Consider the following 16,340-nt stretch of genomic DNA (forward strand, 5'->3'; position numbering starts at 1 on the left):
GGTTTTTACCTTGCTCCTTCATCTGCTGTGTGTTTTTCTGTCTTTTCATTTTGCTTATCTTACTGTGTTTGGGGTCTCCTTTTTGCAGGCTGCAGGTTCGTAGTTCCCATTGTTTTTGGTGTCTGTCCCCAGTGGCTAAGGTTGGTTCAATGGGTTGAGTAGGTTTCCTGGTTGAGGGGACTAGTGCCTGTGGTCGGTTGGATGAGGCTGGATCTTGTGTTTCTGGTGGGCAGGTCCACGTCTGGTGGTGTGTTTTGGAGTGTCTGTAGCTATTATGATTTTAGGCAGCCTCTCTGCTAATCGATGGTGCTGTGTTCTTGTCTTGCTAGTTGTTTGGCATAGGGTGTCCAGCATTGTAGCTTGCTGTTTGTTGAGTGAAGCTGGGTCTTGGTGTTGAGATGGAGATCTCTGGGAGATTTTCGCTGTTTGATATTACGTGGAGCTGGATCGTCTCTTGTGGACCAGTGTCCTGAAGTTGGTTCTCCCACCTCAGAGGCACAGCCCTGACACCTGGCTGGAGCGCCACGAGCCTTTAATCCACACTGCTGAGAATAAAAGCGAGAAAAATTAGAAAGGAAAGAAGGAAAGGAAGGAAGGAAGGAAGATAGGAAGGAAGGAAGGAAGAACGACGATAAAATAGGAAAAAATAAAGTTATTAAAATAAAAAATAATTATTAAGAAGAAAAATTTTAAAAAGGACAAAAAAACAAAACAAAAAACGGGACAGTCAGAACCGTAGGACAAATGGTGAAAGCAAAGCTATACAGACAAAATCTCACACAGAAGCATACACATACACACTCACAAAAAGAGAAAAAGGGGAAAAAAATAATATATCTTGCTCCCAAAGTCCACCTCCTCAATTTGGGATGATTCGTTGTTTATTCAGGTATTCCACAGATGCAGAGTACATCAAGTTGATTGTGGAGATTTAATCCACTGCTCCTGAGGCTGCTGGGAGGGATTTCCCTTTCCCTTCGTTCGCACAGCTCCTGGTGCTCAGCTTTGGATCTGGCCCCGCCTCTGCGTGTAGGTCTCCTGAGGGCGTCTGGTCTTCGCTCAGACAGGACGGGGTTAAAGGAGCAGCTGATTCGGGGTCTCTGTCTCATTCAGGCCGGGGTGGGGAGGGGTGCGGATGCGGGGTGAGCCTGCGGCGGCAGGCGGCCAGCGTGACGTTGCACCAGCCTGAGGCGTGCCGTGCGTTCTCCCGGGGAAGTTGTCCCTGGATCCCGGGACCTTGCCAGTGGTGGGCTGCACAGGTTCCCGGGCGGGGAGGTGTGGGGGGTGAGTCTCTGGAGCTCCTTTAAGCGGCGCTCTTAAACCCCTCTCCTCGCGCACCAGGAAGCAAAGAGGGAAGAAAAGGTCTCTTGCCTCTTCGGCAGCTCAAGACTTCTCCCGGTCTCCCTTCCGGCTAGCCGTGGTGCACTAGCCCCTTCAGGCTGTGTTCACGCCGCCAACCCCAGTCCTCTCCCTGCGATCCGACCGCGGAAGCCCGAGCCTCAGCTCCTAGCCCCGGCCCGTCCCGGCGGGTGAGCAGACAAGCCTCTCGGGCTGGTGAGTGCTGGTCGGCACCGATCCTCCGTGCGGGAATCTCTCCGCTTTGCCCTCCGCACCCTGTTGCTGCGCTCTCCTCCGCGGCTCTGAAGCTTCCCCCCCACTACCCGCAGTCTCCGCCCGAGAAGGGGCTTCTAGTGTGTGGAAACTTTTCCTCCTTCACAGCTCCCTCCCACTGGTGCAGGTCCCGTCCCTATTCTTTTTTCTTTTGCCCTACCCAGGTACATGGGGAGTTTCTTGCCTTTTGGGAGGTCTGAGGTCTTCTGCCAGCGTTCAGTAGGTGTTCTGTAGGAGTTGTTCCACGTGTAGATGTATTTCTGATGTATTTGTGGGGAGGAAGGTGATCTCCGCGTCTTACTCTTCCGCCGTCTTCTCTCCTCTGTTTGTTTGTTCTTTAATTCTTCTAGGTCTTTGTTAAACATTTCTTGCATCTTCTCTATCTTTGCCTCCATTCTTTTTCTGAGGTCCTGGATCATCTTCACTATTATTATTATTCTGAATTCTTTTTCTGGAAGGTTTCCTATCTCCATTTCATTTAGTTGTTTTTCTGTGGTTTTATCTTGTTCTTTCCTCTGGTACATAGCCCTCTGCCTTTTCATCTTGTCTATCTTTCTGTGAATGTGGTTTTTGTTCCACAGGCTGCAGGATTGTAGTTCTTCCTGCTTCTGCTGTCTGCCCTCTGCAACACTAGAGTGTTTGTGACAAAGTGACTAATGTTGAGATGATGCATATAAAGCACCTAGACTGTGCCTGGCATTGCTTGAGTGTTTCAGAATATTAGTGATGATAACGATGGCTCTGAAGATGACAGAGAGAAGGGAGGGGAGAAGGGAGAAGGAGGGAGAAAAGAGAGAGTGAGAGGATGATGGAGACAGAGCATATGCTGTACTTTCCATGTTTGGAAATGTGTGACTCTCATGTGGCACTGGGTCAGAGCCTGTGACCAGGAAGAAGATAGTGGAAAGTAGGGTAGTCAGGTGGGGATAAAAGGTTGGGTTTTTCATCAAAATATTGGTGTTCCTTTTTACAATGATCTCTAAGGGTCAATTCCTTTACACATAGGGCATTTTCTGGTCCCAAGTAATATTGACTTGGCTTTGGGGTGGCGGTGGGAATCAGACAAGTCAGATTTATTTCCAGGACCGACTGAGGGAAAGTAGATGTTATTGGTCACTGAGTCAGTAACGCTTTAAAGTTCCTCCTAGTGTATTTAGATCTGTTGATGTCCACACCCATTTTGTAAACAGATCCAAAAAGCATTTATTGGATGTAAGACACTCAATAAATGCTAATTGCATGCATTTTCATTAACTTTACTGCAGTGGAGAGTCTTCTGACACAAACGTTGTCCTGTGGATTTAAAGCCAGGATAAGAGATTCAGAAAATGTAAACACGTTAAGTGAGTTAAGCTAGTTAAGTGAGTCGGTGAGTCTGGGATTAGCCTCATGTGAGCACAGGCCTTCCTCGTCCCAGGCCCGCAGCTCTTTCTGCTCCCCCACAGCTGCTCTTCATGACTGTGTGCTTAAAACTCAGCACAGGCAGCCACACAACTCCTGAGAGCCGGCAGATGGCAAAATTTCTCCTCACACTTCTCTGGTCTCTCTTCCTCTGTTCCTCCTCTTCCGGCCCTGACGCCTCTAGGTAAAATTCTGTTGCTCCCTTGTCCTGCTCGAGGAGACAGAGGTCAAGCGTAGCTGTGGAGTTCTACTTGGGGTCACCGCTGCACTGAGGTACAGCCCTTCAGAGAGTTCTAATCGAGGTGGCTCCACCTTGCCTTTGCACCAATCACAGAGAAGAAAAGGGACCCTCCAGGTGGCAGTAGGACCTTGCTCTCTGGCCAGGCTGATATCAGCCGCTGCGTAGATGTGAGTACAACTGTATTGATTTGAAATTGTTGACATATTTCCTTCTCTTTGGTAAATAGCTGTTGCCCTGAGCCCTTGAGGGTCCCGCCCTGGTCCTGGGCTCAGTCCTCCCTAATATTTTAAAATGTTTTGAATATTACCTTGCTGAGTCTAGTGCTTTTAATGCTTTTAGCTAATGACTGAGTTCTATTTAAAAAAAAATTTCATTGAGCTTACAGGTGGAAGCCAAGGTGGGTGGAGTATTAAGAGGACAAATTTGCCAATCCCGTGGGATAAATAGCTAGTTTCTAATGGGTATTGATTTCAGAGGAGCAGGATAGAAATATGGCAGTAAGTTCCCTGCACCTTGACATGGATGATGATCATCACCACTCCTCATCTTTGTTCCAAATGGAAAGGCGAGTGGAGAGACGAGAAAGAGGAAAGTGCTGGGCACAGAGTAGCATTGAACACATATTTGTGACTGAACAAATAATTGAACACAAGACTGCATGACAAGTAGAAGTACCATCTCAGGATACTTGTTTTTATGAGGGTTAAACAAGATAATCAATGCAACAAATGTGAAACACTTGCTCTATGTCAGGTTTGGGCTAAAACACAAAGTTGGGTCCAACCAAAGACTATTAATTAAGAGGAGAAAGTAAGGTTGAGAAATGAGAAAGTGTGTGCAGCAAGGAATTGATGGGCCAGAGAAACGTCTGGTATTTTAAAGGATATGAAAGATAATGAGCAGAGAATAAAATCAGCAACAGGGTTCAGGCATTAAAAAAAAAAAAATTCACATGATGCTGGTATTAGCAGAACAACCCAGCTCTATGAGATAATTCTCCCACTATACTCCATCTTACTAAACTTACAATATGGAGCTCAACTTGGGCCCCATATTTAGGATAGACATTGAGAACGTGTAAATGCTCCAAGGGAGAGTGGCCGATGAGCAGGGTCAGCTTGGTGTGCATGTGACAAGTGCGCTCACACTGGGCGCTTTTAGAAGGGCACTGCACTTGGTTAAAAGCCCTGTCACTGTTTTGAAATTCTAGTAATTTTATCTTTGAACTTGTGTTTTGTAAGTGAAGTCTGATGGGGCCGAGGAGATAGGTGCGTGCTCACATCCCCGAGCCTTGCCGGGCATCCACAGTCAGCATCTGTGGCCGCTACCTGGCAACTGTGACGTACTTACCTTGTACTTGCTTTGAGTCTCGCCGAACTCCCGTGAATCATGGGCCCCCTAGATCCTGTGCCGTGTTCAATATCAACACGTCCGCAGCATCAGGGGTGCCAGCAGCCACAAGAGGCCACACTTCCCATCAAAACCAGACCTTGCTTCCAACGCAGAAAGAAGGTAATGGCATTCAAAGAAACAGGAACGACCTAGGAACCCTATCGTATCCTTTCTTTCTTGGGTAACTTCGCCGTATGAGCCAAGTGCTTATGCTGAAAATGATTATCTAGAAGAGAAGGGAAACATAGGGCAACTCGTAGCTCCTTTTCCTTTCTTACTCATCATCAGGTAGGGAGTGTTGGTAAAATGTGCGCATATCAAGAAGTGAAACAAAATGTTTTGTGCAGCATTTTCACTGTTCTGATAAAAATGAAACCTATGCATTGATGAGTTACAAAATACAAAATGTAATTTTGGTGATTCTGCACACAGATAAAAGCTCTTATCATTTGCATTTAAAACTGGCATTGCATAAATGGTAGGATTCGTTCTGACAGTTAAAATTTAAATTTTTATTTCTCTAGAATGGTAATTACCCCTACTGGGCTTTTTAAAAATTATTATTATTTTTTAATTGTGGTAAAACACACAACATAAAATTTACTGTCTTAACCATTTTTAAGTGCACGCTTCAGGGGCATTAAGTACTTTCACGTTGTGAACACCCACCACCATCCATCTCCAGAACCCTTTTTGTCTCACAAAACTGAAATTCTCTACCCACTGAACAATAACTCCCCATTGTTCCCTCCTTCTGGCCCCTGGCAACCAACATTCTACTTTCTGACTGTATGAATTTTGCTACTATAGGCAATTCATATAAACAGAATCATACAATATCTGTTCTTTTGTGACTGGCTTATTTCACTTAACATAATGTCCCCAAGTTTCAGCCATATTGTAGCATATGACAAGATTTCCTTCCTTTTTAAGGCTGAATAGCTTTAATGGCTGAATGCCATTGTATGTACATACCATGTAATCTTTATCCACTCATCGGTTAACAGACATGTGGGTTGCTTCCACCTCTTGGCTGTTGTGAATAATGCTGCTATGAACATGGGTGTACACAGACCAGTTCAAGTTCCTGCTTTCAATTCTTTTAGGTACGTTCCAAGAAGTAGAATTTCTAGATCCTATGCTAATTCTATTTTTAATTTTTTGAGGAAATGCCATAATATTTTCCATGGTTGCTGTACCAATTTACATTCCCAACAACAGTGCACAATGTTTCCTTGCCAATACTTGTTATTTTCTCTTTTTTGATAGTAGCCATCCTAATAGGAGTAGGCTGGTGTCTCATTGGGGTTTTGGTTTTCATTTCCCTAATGGTTATTGACGTTGACCCTGTTATGTTTTATAACTAATAAAATATATATATATATTTTTAAATTTTGTTTATTTTTGGCTGTGTTGGGTCTTCGTTGCTGTGCTTTCTCTAGTTGTGCTTTCTCTAGCTGGGGCTACTCTTCGTTGCAGTGTGCGGGCTTCTCCTTGTGGTGGCTTCTCTTGTTGTGGAGCACGGGGCTCTAGGCACGTGGGCTTCAGTAGTTGTGGCACACAGGCTCAGTTGTTGTTGCTCTCGGGCTCTAGAGCGCAGGCTCAGTAGTTGTGGCACATGGGCTTAGTTGCTCTGCAGCTTGCGGGATCTTCCTGGACCAGGGCTCGAACCCATGTCCCCTGCATTGGCAGGCAGATTCTTAACCACTGCGCCACCAAGGAAGTCCTAATAAAATATTTTTAAAGGAGGAAGTTTATGTATTAGTACTTTAACGTCACGTTTTCTCTGCTTTTTGAACACACATTTTCATTTTGCATTGGTTCTGAAAATTATGTAGATAAGAAATTATGCTAAGAAAGAAAATGAGCTGGGTAGAAACTTTTTTTTAAATTTTATTTATTTATTTTTGGCTGAATTTGGTCTTTTGTTGCTGCGTGCGGGCTTTCTGTAGTTGCGGCGAGTGGGGGCTTCTCTTCTTTGCGGTGCACGGGCTTCTCATTGCGGTGGCTTCTCTTGTTGTGGAGCACGGGCTCTAGGCGTGTGGGCTTCAGTAGTTGTGGCACATGGGCTCAGTAGCTGTGGCACACAGGCTCAGTTGTTGTTGCTCTCGGGCTCTAGAGCGCAGTCTCAGTAGTTGTGGCGCACGGGCTTAGTTGCTCCGCAGCATGTGGGATCTTCCCAGAGCAGGACTCCAACCCTTGTCCCCTGCATCGGCAGGCGGATTCTTAACCACTGTGCCACCAAGGAAGCCCAAGCTGGGTAGAAACTTAATCTGAGTTTATGAAATCTCTTTGCAAGGAGATGTTGATCACCTGCTGCCCATCACTCTTGACTGTGGAAATAGAGAAAAAAGACTTAGTGAAAGTTTTAGAGATTTATTCATAAAGGAAAACCGCCTAGCACAAGGTGATGCAGCTTGATGTAAAGGATCCAGTGGTTGGTTTCATGCTGGATTTCAGCTTTGGCTGTGTCACGCATCACCTGTGCAAGTGCTGGCTTAATTGTTAAATCTCTCTCTGTGCCTTGATCAGCGAGGCAGGGCAGTAGGGACAGATCCTGAGATGGGCCAGCGTTGTGTTGTATGGCACTTGCCTTGTCTGAGGCGCTTGCATAGTTTTCAAGCAAGCAAGAGTGAAGGAAGAAAGGGAGCTTTATCTGTCAACAAGGGGGATTGGGCCATTTCTGCAGGCCCAGAAAGTTTGGGGATCTGAGGATTCAAGTTTCTCAAGTGCATCCAGGCAAGTATTCCCATCCCAAGTCTCTAGGTCCTATTCCTTCTCTACCAGGACACTTCTTTGCTATAGACCTGCCTAGGCTGAGGAGTCATCCTTCTTTGAAGTTCTGCCAACTCTTATGGTTAAGTCCTGGGCCTGGTCTCCAGCTCTCTCTTCTTTAGGCTCAGGAAATGAAGGTCTCTTTAAATACTTCCAAGGAGACTCTGATTCTCACCTCTTGCTTTAAATTAATGATTGATTGCCCTGCACCTGTCATTTTCCTTTTCAAAGCTTTGAAGGGTTTTTGGCAGTAGGCACCCTATTCCAAAGTCCTTATAAATACTCCGTTCCTCTCAAATGCCAGAGATATTGCATGAATTTATGCCTCCCCTCTACCTGTATCACTCCCTCTCCACCAGAGGGGAACATTTTAGCAATTGCACCACTACTGCATGTCAGGAACTATCAATACCCCACCTACCACCAGTGATGAGATCCATATTGCCCTCCAATCAGTGGGTGATCTAATTCCAGAATCTCATCCTTAGAACTTGTTTTCTAGGACCACTCCTGGTACCAACCATTTTAATTGGGTCCCTTAGAAACAGTTGGGCCCAGGGATTCAGGCCCATTTGTTTTGCTGAGGGAGTGCTTTTCAGGAGAAAATCTGCACCATGATAAGGGATGCAGGATAAGGAAAGCTAAGCAAGGATGTAGTTCTGGGTAAAGTCTAGTCTCCGCTGAGCCAAGAGGGTGTGTGTGTGTATATGTGTATGTGTGTGTGTGTGTGTGTGTGTAGCTCTGAAGCATATATCACAACATAAAGTTTCTCACCTTCAGACACGGAGTCAGCCTTCTGAACCCAAGTATGAGTCAGTCATTGGCTCCAGGGTACCCTTAGGGATAGGGCATAACCTCCAGGTGAGGCGGTGCCTAGTGGCTGAGGGCAGTTCTCCCAGAGAAGTGGGCAACTGTGAGCCATTAGCAGCTACCATTTACAATAGCTGAGGAACGGGATCTGGGCATCAGATGTACTTTCCACCCTACTTTTGGATGGTGACCGGTATGGACTATATCCCTAGGACTCCTTGCCATCTGCTTTCAGTTGGGTTAAAAAAAAAAAAACTGGGGGGGCTTCCCTGGTGGCGTAGTGGTTGAGAGCCTGCCTGCCGATGCAGGGAACACAGGTTCATGCCCCGGTCTGAGAAGACCCCACATGCCGCGGAGCGGCTGGGCCCGTGAGCCATGGCCGCTGAGCCTGCCCGTCCGGAGCCTGTGCTCTGCAACAGGAGAGGCCACAACAGTGAGAGGCCCGCTTACCGCCAAAAAAACAAAAAAACAAAAAAAAAAACCAAAACCTGGGAGCCCTAGCACTGGATCACACAGAAAATGGAATGAGGTCAATGTATGTATGCACTTGGCTTCCTCCCTGTAAGATCATCTTAGGCTGGCTACATCCCTTGACCAATTCAAGACAGCCCTGTCCATGTGACTTTTTTCTTCCAGGTTCCTTCCAGGTAAACTCTCCCTTCCCTCATCCCTTCAAACCTGGGTGTTGCCCTACCCCTTCTAGCTCCTTTAAGCCCCATCCATATTTTGTCAACAATCTCTTTATTAAACATTCCTTGAATTATTTTGAGTGTGTTGTGACCTGTGGAGACTAATGCAGTATGCCACCATGGCAGCAATTGATGGGATCAGGAAGATAAAAAGTTTACTTTTTACTCAAGTACACAGAGCATCTATCCAAGATTTTTGATTAGAAGAGTGAAATAATCTGATTTTTTTTGAACTTTCAATTTCTCTTAGTTGCCTGTACCATGTAGGTTTTCCAGTAATTATTTTCAAGAAAAGAGACAAGAATGTTATATTTTCTGAGCCCTCATATTTCTGAGTATGCATGTGTGTTTGTGGTTTTCATGCATAAGTGATAACTGGCTGGGTATTAAAATTCTTGAGTCAACACAGTTCTAGCCTCCCAACTGTGTAGATGCCTTTCTAGGATTCTAGAATTTAGTGTAAGAGAAGACAGAGATGAGCTTTATTTTTGCTTCCTTGTAGGTATCCCATTTTTCCTGCCTCAATACTTACAGGATTTTCCCCTTAAACTTATGGTTATATACTCTGCCACAGGGTATCTTAATGTGTCTTTTCTTATATTTGACAAAACCTGTATGTCTTATAGGACTTTTAAAAAGTTTTTTGGATTGATTTGATGATGGCTTCTGGTCTACTCTTTTTAGATTTCTTACACAGGAATATTATGTAATTATTAGTAATCTTATTCTTTTTTCCTCTCCATTTGCATTTTTTGGTCTTTTTCCTCTGTGTTCTGTGCCAGCTTTTTTGGCCTCTCTTCCATTCCTGTGATTTTCTTCAGTCAATTCTGCTCCTTATTGCTTCAGTGAAGGGTTTGATAACTGCATTGGAATTTGTTTCCTGGCACTCCTTACTTATTTAACTTGCTCCCCTTTTAGCTGATCTAACTGTCTTTATAACTCCTTAACTGTTTTATCTGTGACTTTCTGAATTATGGAGGCCATGATGCCGAGGTACTCTAAAAATTTAGTTCTTTAGTACATCATTTAAAAAATTATGGTTGTCTTTTGCTTCAGGCTAATTGACTCATTCATTCATCTATTGTAGTGAGTACCTTGGGATACATCAGAACAAAAGAGACAAAAATCTCTCCTCTTGTGAAGCTTACATTTGGATGAAAAGAGAAAGACAATAAACAAAAGGCATAATTAATTAGATAACTACAGAATGTTAGAAAGGCTAAATGTTCTGGGACAATAGAGATGGTAAGATGATTAGATAGTGCACTTGGGGAGACTTCATTGAGAAGGTGAAATTTGATCAAAGACTTGAAAGATGCCTGGGAATTGTTCATGCAGCTCTCTGAGGAAGAGCTTTTCAGATAGGCACACAGCAAGTGCAAGACCCTTAAGACAGGAGCATGCCTGGTGTGTCTGAGGAATAGTGAGGAGGCCAGTGAGGCTGCAGCATGGTGAAAAAAGGAAAGAAGACAGGCAAAGAGGTCAGAAAGGTAACCTGGGGATACATCCTGAGAGTTTTTGGTTTTTACCCTAAAGGGTTTTGGCTCTTCCCTAAAGAAGACAGAAAGTCTTTGGACAGCTTTGAGCAAAGGCATGATCTGATTACATTTTGAAAGAATCTTTTCCACCATTCTATTGAGAACAAGTTTAGGGGAGAAAAGGAAAAGTAGAATATGGAGAACAGTTAGAAAACCATTGCAGTATTCCAGGTGAGAGGCAACGGTAGCTAAGGACCAGATGGTCACTGTGGAGGTAATAGAACTGGTCAGATTTCAGATATATTTTATAGGTAGAACCAGAAGGATTTTCTGACAAATTAAATGTGAGTTGTGAAAGAAATTAAGGAGTTAATATAACTCCATGATTTGGGGGCTAAGCAATTGGAGGGATTCAGTTGTCATCAACTGAGTTGGCAGAAAATGCTTGTGGAGTAAGTCTGGGGGGAGCAGATTGGAATTTTGTTTTAGATGTGCTGAATTTGAAATGAAGAATAATGAAAATGTCACATCGAATATTTATTTACTTTTCATTGAAATATAGTTGATTTACAACATATTAGTTTCAGGTGTACAACATAGTGATTCACAATTTTTATAGATTACATTACATTAAAAGTTATTTTAAAATATTGGCTATATTCCTTGTGCTGTACAATATATCCTGGTACCTTATTTTATACACGGTAGTTTGTACCTCTTAACCTCCTACCCTATCTGTCCTTCCCCCATTCCCTCTCCCCACTGGTATCCACTAGTTTGTCTTTATATCTGTGAGTCTGTCTTCCTTTTTTGTTACATTCACTAGTTTGTTGTATTTTTTAGATTCCACATATAAGCATATCATACAGTATTTGTTTTTCTCTGTCTGACTTATTTCACTTAGCATAATGCTGTCCAGGTCCATCTATGTTGTTGCAAATGGGAAAATTTCTTTTTATGGCTGAGTAGTATTCCATTGTATATACATCACATCATCTTCATTCATCTGTTGATGGACACTTAGGTTGTTTTCATATCTTAGTTATTGTAAATAATGCTGCTAGGAACATGGGGGTGCATGTATCTTTTCAAATTAGTGTTTTTCTTTTCTTTGGATATATACCCAGGAGCAGAATTACTGGATAACATGGTAGTTCTATTTTTAGTTTTTTGAGAAACCTCCATACTGTTTTCCATAGTGACTGTACCAATTTACATTCTAACCAGCAGTGTACAAGTGTTCCGTTTTCTCCACATCCTCTCCAACATTTGTTATTTGTGGTCATTTTGTTTTTTGTTTTTTGTTTTTTTTTTGCAGTACGCGGGCCTCCCTCTGTTGTGGCCTCTCCCGTTGCGGAGCACAGGCCCCGGACGCGCAGGCTCAGCGGCCATGGCTCACGGGCCCAGCCGCTCCGCGGCATGTGGGATCCTCCCAGACCGGGGCGCGAACCCGGTTCCCCTGCATCGGCAGGCGGACACGCAACCACTGCGCCACCAGGGAAGCCCCTATTTGTGGTCATTTTGATAGCCATTCTGACAGGTGTGAGGTGATAACTCATTTGGTTTTGATTTGCATTTCTCTGATTAGCGATGTTGAGCATCTTTTCATGTGCCTGTTGGCCATCTGTATGTCTTCTTTGGAAAAATGTCTGTTCAGGTCTTCTACTCATTTTGTAATCAGATTGTTTGCTTTTTGACATTGAGTTATATGAGCTGTATATATATATATATATATAAAATTTATTTTTCATGGAAAGGCATTTTATTTTAAATATAGCAGTGTGTACATGTCAATCCCAAACTCCCTCCCAATCTATTTCTCCCCCCACCCACCCTTCCCCGCTGGTAACCATAAGGTGCATGTATCCTTTTGAACCATGTTTTTCTCTGGATATATGCCCAAGAGTGGGATTGCTGGATCATATGCTAGCTCTATTTTTAGTTTTTTAAGGAATCTCCGTACTGTTCTCCATAGTGGCTGTATCAATTTACATTCCCACCAACAGTGTAGGAGGGTTCCGTTTTCTCCACACCCTCTCCAGCATTTATTGTTTGCAGATTTTTTGATGATGATCATTCTGACTGGTGTGAGGTGGTATCTCATTGTACTTCTAATTTGCATTTCGCTAATAGTTAGTTAGCAATGTTGAGCATCTTTTCATGTGCCTTTTGGCCATCTATATGTCTTCTTTGGAGAAATGTCTCTTTAGGGCTCCTGCCAATTTTTTTTTTTTAATTGAGGTGAATAGGCTGTTTGTAAATTTTGGAGACTACTCCCTTGTCAGTTGCATCATTTGCAAATATTTTCTCCCATTCTGTGTTTTGTCGTTTTGTTTTGTTTATGGTTTCCTTTGCTGTGCAAAAGCTTTTGAGTTTAATTAGGTCCCATTTGTTTATTTTTGGGAGATGATCAAAAAAGATATTACTGCGTGGAATCTCCGTACTGTTCTCCATAGTGGCTGTATCAATTTACATTCCCACCAACAGTGTAGGAGGGTTCCGTTTTCTCCACACCCTCTCCAGCATTTATTGTTTGCAGATTTTTTGATGATGATCATTCTGACTGGTGTGAGGTGGTATCTCATTGTACTTCTAATTTGCATTTCGCTAATAGTTAGTTAGCAATGTTGAGCATCTTTTCATGTGCCTTTTGGCCATCTATATGTCTTCTTTGGAGAAATGTCTCTTTAGGGCTCCTGCCAATTTTTTTTTTTTAATTGAGGTGAATAGGCTGTTTGTAAATTTTGGAGACTACTCCCTTGTCAGTTGCATCATTTGCAAATATTTTCTCCCATTCTGTGTTTTGTCGTTTTGTTTTGTTTATGGTTTCCTTTGCTGTGCAAAAGCTTTTGAGTTTAATTAGGTCCCATTTGTTTATTTTTGGGAGATGATCAAAAAAGATATTACTGCGTTTATGTCAAAGAGTGTTCTGCCTATGTTTTCCTCTAAGAGTTTTATACTATCTGGACTTACATTTAGGCCTTTAATCCATTTTGAGTTTATTTTTGTGTATGATGTTAAAGAATGTTCTGATTTCATTTTTTTACATGTAGCTGTCCAGTTTTCCAAGACACTTATTGAAGAGACTGTCCTTCCTCCATTTTATAGTCTTGCCTCCTTTGTTATAGATTAATTGGCCATAGGTGCGCGGGTTTATTTCTGGGCTTTATATCCTGTACCATTGATCTATATTTCTGTTTCTGTGACAGTACTGTACTGTTTTGATGACTGTAGCTTTGTAGTATAGTCTAAAGTCAGGGTGCCTGATTCCTCCAGCTCCATTTTTCTTTCTCAAGATTTCTTTGGCTGTTCGGGGTCTTTTGTGTCTCCATACAAATTTTAAAATCTTTTGTTACAGTTCTGTGAAAAATGCCATTGGTAATTTGATAGTGATTGCACTCAATCTGTAGATTGCCTTGGGAATATGGTCATTTTAACCATATTAATTCTTCCAATCCATGAACACGATACATCTTTCCAGCTATCTGTGTCATCTTCCATTTCTTTCATCATTGTCTTATAGTTTTCTAAGGAGGTTTTTACCTCCTTAGATTTATTCCTAGGTATGTTACTCTTATTGATGTGATGGTAAATAGAATTGTTTCTTAATTTCTTTCTAATAGTTTTTGTTAGTGTATAGAAACGTGACAGATTTTTATATGTTTATTTTGTATCCTTCAACTTTATTGAATTTATTGAGCTCTAGTAGTTTTTTGTGGCATCTTTAGGATTTCCTATGTATGGGGTCATGTCATCTGCAAACAGTGACAATTTTACTTCTTCCTTTCCAATTTGGATTCCTTTTATTTCTTCTCTGACTGCTGTGGCTAGGATTTCCAATACTATGTTGAATAAAAGTGGCAAGAGTGGGCATCCTTGTCTTGTTCCTGATCTTAGAAGAAGTGCTTTCAGCTTTTCATAATTTAGTGTAATGTTTGCTCTGGGCTTATCATATACGACCTTTATTATGTTGAGGTATGTTCCCTCGGTCCCACTTGTTGAGAGTATAAAAACTCTTTATAATTTATGTTTATGATAAATGGATGTTGAATTTTGTAAAAAGCTTTTTTGCATCTATTGAAATGATCACATGGTTTTTCTCTTCAGTTTGTTAATGTGGTTTATCACACTGGTTTTGTGAATATTAAAAAATCCTTCAGATGTAGAGAACAAATGTATGGATACCAAGGGGGAACGGTGGGGCGGGGTGGGATGAATTGGCAGATTGGGATTGACATATATACACAACTGATACTATGTATAAAATAGATAACTAATGAGAACCTACTGTATAGCAAAAAATGTTTGTAGTAAGAAGCCAATTTACCAAGTTACATTTGGTTCTCTAGTTTCCTTAGTTTCTGCAACCATAGCATTTTTTGTTAACCTTAAAACTCAGTGCTCTGTGGTGACCTAAATGGGAAGGAAATCCAAAAAAGAGGGGATATATGTATACGTATTGCTGATTCACTTTGCTGTACAGTAGAAACTAACACAATATTGTAAGGCAAATATACTCCAATAAAAATTTTTTTTTAAAAAGAAAAAAAAATTGGCCTATGGGGAAAAAAATTAAAAATAAATAAATAAATAAAATAAAAAATCCTTGCATCCCTGGCATAAATCCTACTTGATCATGGTTATGATCCTTTTAATCTATTGTTGAATTTGGTTTCCTAATATTTGGTTGAGGATTCCTGCATCTATGTTCATGAGTGATATTGGCCTGAAATTTATGTGTGTGTGTGTGTGTGTGTGTGTGTGTGTGTGATATCTTTGTGTGGTTTTGGTATCAGGGTGATTCTGGCCTTAAAGAATGAGTTCAGAAGTGTTCTTTCCTCTGCAATTTTTTAAATAGTTTGAGAAGGATTGGTGTTAACTCTTCTCTAAATGTTTGGTAGAATTCAGCTGTGAAGCTGTCTGGGCCTGGACTTTTGCTTGTTGGGAGTTTTAAAATTACTGATTCAATTTCATTACTGGTAATTGGTCTGTTCATATTTTCTATTTTTCCTGGTTCAGTCTTGGGAGATTGTACCTTTCTAAGAATTTGTCCATTTTTTCTAGGTTGTCCATTTTGCTGGCATATAATTGTTTGTAGTAATCTCTTATGATCCTTTTGTATTTCTGAAATATATGTTGTAACTTCTCCTTTTTCACTTCCAGTTTTATTGATTTGGGCCCTCCCTCTTTTTTCCTTGATGAGTCTGGCTAAAGGTTTATCAAATTTATCTTTTCAAAGAACCAACTCTTAGTTTCATTGATCTTTTCTATTGCTTTTTAAAATTTCTATTTCATTTATTTCTGCTCTGCTCTTTATGATTTCTTTCCTTCTACCAACTTTGGATTTTGTTCTTCTTTTTCTAGTTCCTTTAGTTGTAAGGTTAGGTTTTTTACTTGAGGATTTTCTTGTTTCCTGAGGTATGCTTATATCACTATAAGATTTCCATTTGAACTGCTTTTGCTGTGTCCCATAGGTTTTGAATCATTGTGTTGTTCTGTTTATCTCCAGGTATTTTAAAATTTTCTTCAGTGATCCATTGGTTGTTTAGTAGAATATTGTTTAGCCTCCATGTGTTTGAGCTTTTTGTAGTTTTTATCTTGTAGTTGATTTCCAGTTTCATTGTGTTGTGATCGGTAAAGATGCTTGATATGATTTCAATTTTTAAAATTTACGAAGACTTGTTTTGTGGCCTAACATGTACTTTATCCTGAAGAATGTTCCATGTGCATTGAAAAGAATGTGTATTCTGCTGCTTTTGGATGCAGTATTCTCTCTATATATCTATTAAGTTCATTTAGTCTAATGTGTCATTTAAGACCAGTGTTTTCTTATTTTTCTGTCTAGATGATCTGTTCATTGATGTAAGTGGCGTGTTAAAGTCCCCTGCCGTTACTGTGTTTTACTGTCAATTTCCCCCTTTATGTCTGTTAATATTTGCTTTA

At 41.5% G+C, this 16,340-nt stretch overlaps 1 long non-coding RNA gene across 1 annotated transcript in view; it reads left to right on the plus strand.

Annotated features, from left to right (window-relative positions):
- LOC114486151 (uncharacterized) overlaps positions 1–16,340 on the plus strand; it is a 49,194-nt gene that overhangs the window by 24,160 nt on the left and 8,694 nt on the right. Inside the window, exon 3 of the long non-coding RNA XR_003679433.2 lies at positions 3,197–3,420. This is a non-coding gene — a long non-coding RNA (uncharacterized lncRNA). The remainder of the gene's footprint in view (positions 1–3,196; positions 3,421–16,340) is intronic.

This window comes from Physeter macrocephalus, chromosome 4 (assembly GCF_002837175.3).
Source record: "Physeter macrocephalus isolate SW-GA chromosome 4, ASM283717v5, whole genome shotgun sequence".
In the NCBI taxonomy this organism is placed as follows: Eukaryota; Metazoa; Chordata; class Mammalia; order Artiodactyla; family Physeteridae; genus Physeter; species Physeter macrocephalus.